Genomic DNA, 4625 nt, shown 5'->3' with positions numbered 1-4625 from the left:
GATCATTTTGATGGGATCATGCTGTATCTCCCCTCACCACCACCCCCCCACCCCCCGCCCCCAATAGTCAGCAGGAAATTGAGGAGCAAATATGTAGAGAGATTGCTGTAAGAATAGTAGTGTTGTAATAGTTGGGGATTTAACTTTCCAAATTGGGATTGCTATAGTGTTAAGGGCTTGGATGGGGAGAAATTTGTTAAGTGTGTTCAAGAAAACTTCCTCAATGAATATTTAGATGGGCCTATTAGAGAAAGGGCAAAACTCAACCACCACTTGGGAAATAAGGTTGAACAAGTGACTGAGGTATTCGTGGTGGAGCATTTTGGATTCAGTGACCATAATTCTATTAGTTTTGAAATAATTATGGAAGAGGATAGGCCTGGTCCACGAGTTAAAGTTCTTACTTGGGGCAAGGCCAATTTTGATAGTATGAGACAGGAACATTGGAAAGTTGACTGGAGGAGGCTGATCACAGGTAAAGGGATATCTGGCAAGTAGGAGGCTTTCAAAAACAAAATAATGAGAGTTCATGGCAATTATGCTCCTGCTGGTATGAAGGGCAAGATTGGCAGGAGTAGGGAACACCGAGTGACTAGAATTATTGAGGCTCTGGTCAAGAAAAAGGAGGCATATGTCAGAAATGATCAGCTGGTATCAAGTGAGTCCCTTGAGTAGCATAGTGAGGTGTAGGACCATACTTAAGGGGGAGATTAGGAGGGCAAAAAGGGGACATAAGATAGCTTTGGCAGTTAAGGTTAAGAAGAATCTAAAGAGATTCCACAAGTATATTAAGGGCAAAAGAGTAACTAGGGAGAGAATAGGGCCCCTTAAAGATCAACAAGGCCATCTATGTGTGGAGCCACCAGGAATGGGTGAGATCCTAAATGAATATTTCACATCAGTATTTATGCTGGCGAAAGACATGGAAGCCAGGGAACTTGGTGAAATAAATACTGATGTCTTGAAAGGAGTCCATATTACAGAAGAGGAGGTATTGGAGGTCTTAAAATACATAAAGGTAGATAAATCCCTGAGACTTGATCAAGTGTATCCCAGGACATTGTGGAAAGCTAGGGAAGTGATTGATGAGCCCCTTGCTGAGATACTGGTGCTGGAAGACTGGACGGTGGCTAGTGTTGTGCCATTATTTAGTAAAGGCAGCAAGGAAAAGCCAGGGAACTATAGACCGATCAGTCTGATGTCATTGGTGAGTAAGTTGTTGGAGGAGATTCTGAGATACAGGATCGACATGCATTTGGAAAGGCAAGGAGTGATTAGGGATAGTTAGTATGGCTTTGTGTTTGGGAAATTGTGTCTCACAAAATTGATTGATTCTTTTGAAGAGGTGACCAAGAATATAAATGAAGGCAGAGAGGTAAATGTGGTCTATGTGAACTTTAGCAAGGCCTGTTACATAGTTCCACATGGTAGACTGGTTAGTAAGGTTAGATCACATGGGATCAAGGGAGAACAAGCCAATTGGATACAAATTGGCTTGATGGTAGGAGATGGAGGGTGGTGGTACAATTGGTTCTGGTAAAACGTGATAGTTCTGTTCTGTACAAACTCATGTTATAGGAAAGTTATGCAATAGCAGTGCTATTTAAGCTAATGGGGCCAGAATCACGTTATAACCAATACACGCTTTAAAAGTTCACACTTTAGAAACAGTGTTCCCAATTTACCAGTCGTGTTACAGTGAATTCACATTAACGAAACACACGTTATAGCAGAACGATCTGTAGTGGGTTGTTGTTCAGACTACAGGCTTATGACCAGAAGTATGCTACAATGATTGGTGCTGGATCCACGGTTGATTGTTATTTATGTAAATTATTTGAATGAGAATATAGGAGGCATGGTTAGTAAGTCACCAAAATTGGTGATATGGTGGACATTAAAGAAGGCTATCTAAGAGTATAATAGGATCTTGATCAACTGGACCAGTGTGCCCAGCAATGGCAGATGGAGTTTAATTTTGATAAATCCGATGTGTAACATTTTGGTAAGACAAACCAGGGTAGGATATACATAGTTAATGGTACAGCCCTAGGGAGTGTTGTCAACAGAGAGAAATAAGGGTGCACTTACATTGTTCCTTGAAAGTGGTGTCACAGATAGACAGGGTACTGAAGAAGGTATTTGGCTCACTTGCCTTCATTAGTCAGAGCATTGAGCCTAAGAGTTGGAACGTCATGGTATGGCACAGCAAGGCTGCGTTTAGAGTACTGCCTACAGTTCTGGTTGCCCTGCTATAGGAAGGATACTATTAAACTGGAAAGGATGCAAAGAAGATTTCCAAGGATGTTACAAAACTGGAAGGTTTGAGTTGTAAGGAGAGGCTGGATAGGCTGCGACTTTTTTTCTTGAAGTGTTGGAGCCTGAGGGAGTTAACTTTACAGAGGTTTATAAAATCACAAGGGGTGTAGATAAAGTGAATAGCAAGACCTTTTCCCCAGGGTAGGGGAGTCCAAAACTGGAGAACATAGGTTTAAGGTGAGAGGAGAAAAAATTAAAAGGAATCTGAGGGAGAACTTTTTCACACACCAGGTGGTGTGTGTACGGAACGAGCTGCCAGAGGAAGTGGTAGAGGTGAGTACAATTACAACATTTAAAGATACTTGGACAGGTACATGGATAGGAAAGGTTCAGATGGATAGGGGCCAAATGCAGGCACATGGGACTAGTTCAGTTTAGGAAACCTGGTTGGCATGGACGAGTTGGACTAAAGGATCTTATTTCATGCTATATGGCTTTTTGATTCTATGACAGTACCTTCCAAACCCATGATCACTATCACCTAAAGGACAAGGACATCAGATACGTGGAAACACCACAACCTGTAAGTTCCTCTCCAAGCTACTCACCACCTGACTTGGAAATATATCACCAGCTATAAGCAGCATAGTTGGTCTACTGACACCAGTGAACTGCAGGGATTCATGAAGATAAGTCATGACCACTTTCTCAAGGGCAACTTGGGTTGGGCAATAAATACCAGTTCAGCCAATGAAGTTCACATCTCCCGAATGAATAATAATAAAAGAAATTGACGCTCTGTCCTCTTCTAAGAACATTTTTTTTCAGCTACACATAGCCAGACAAACACCATAACATCTAAAGGCTGCACACAAATGCCAAAAAAAACTTTCTTCAGTCAGAAGTGACTATTTAGGAATGTGTTACTGAGTCTGAACTTTTAGTTGCGTTTTCTTTATTCTCAGACATACCAGCACAGTTCCAAGAGTAATATTTGTTCTTTATGGACTGAAGGTTTTACATTTCCCTTTCTTTTATAGAATCATAGAATCCCTACAGTGTGGAAGCAGGCCATTTGGTCCATTCAGCCCACACTGATCCTTGGAAGAGCATCCCAGACCCACAGCTTCCACCCCCCAAACCCCCCCATCCCTGTAACCCTTTATTTCCCATGGCAAATGCACCTAGCCTGCACATTGCCAATCCAACTAACCAGAGCAAATGGAGGAAACCCATGCTGTAATCTTTTGCTATAAATTCTGTGTCGTATGATCCTGAACTCCACAAGCATCTGATGATGGAGCAGCACTCTGAAAGCTATTGCTTCTGAGTAAACCTGTTGGACTATAATCTGGTACTGTGTGAGTTTTAACTATGCTGTATTTGGACATGGGCTGCTTCAGTGTCTGAGAAGTCACGAGTGATGCTGAACATTGTGTATTCATCAATGAATGCTTCTACGTCTGCCCTTATGATGATGAAGCAATGAAGATGGTCAGACCTGGGACACTATGCTGAGGAACTCCTGAGATGTCCCGGAGCTGAGATTACCATAAGGCCAAGAGGCCAAAAGACATAGCAACAGAAGGAGGCAATTTAGTCCACTGAGTCTGCAGAGCATTTGGTGAAATCATGGCTGATCTGATAATCCTCAACTCCACATTCCTGCCTTTTCTCTACAGCACTTGACTCCTATACTGATTAAAAAATTGTCTATCTCAGCAGTGAATGTATTAACAAATCAGCCTCACCAGTTCACTGTGGTAAAGAATTCCACAGATTCACTACTCTGTTTTAAATGTGTAAGCACTTACTCTGAGATTATGCCCTCTGGTCCTAGACTCTCTCATAAAGACGGCCTTTCTGTATACAGAGGAACCTTGATTATCCGAATATCAATTATTGGAATATCGGATTATCCGAAGGTGATCTCAAGGTCCCGCTAGAAACATTACATCAAAGAGCTGCTACAACCCAGAACACGTCCTTTGTTTACAATGATTAAAAATGATCTCGGCTCACTGAAGTGCTGCCGAGAACAATCCGGGACATCGAACCCAGGCACCGTCTCCAAATGACTGACCTCCCGTTCACTCTCCCTCTCCCCGCACTTTCTCTGGAGTTCTACACAGCATGTACACTAAATCCCCTTCCCTGGATAATCTCTCCAACATTGTCCTGTACAGGGCAGACGTGGAACTTGTCAAAAGGTTACATTTAAAAGTGTGTGTGTGCTATTTGGAAACTTACCCCATAAAGACAACAGCAGTCTGACTGTTGGTGTCCACTCCAGCTGCCCTGGGAGGGGGAGGGCGGCTGGCGGGGGCTGGGGCGCATGGGGGTGTGAGTGTAGGGGTGTGTTTGGG

This window comes from Chiloscyllium plagiosum, chromosome 2, assembly GCF_004010195.1.
Source record: "Chiloscyllium plagiosum isolate BGI_BamShark_2017 chromosome 2, ASM401019v2, whole genome shotgun sequence".
NCBI lineage: Eukaryota > Metazoa > Chordata > Chondrichthyes > Orectolobiformes > Hemiscylliidae > Chiloscyllium > Chiloscyllium plagiosum.
Note: the sequence above shows the minus strand (reverse complement) of the source record.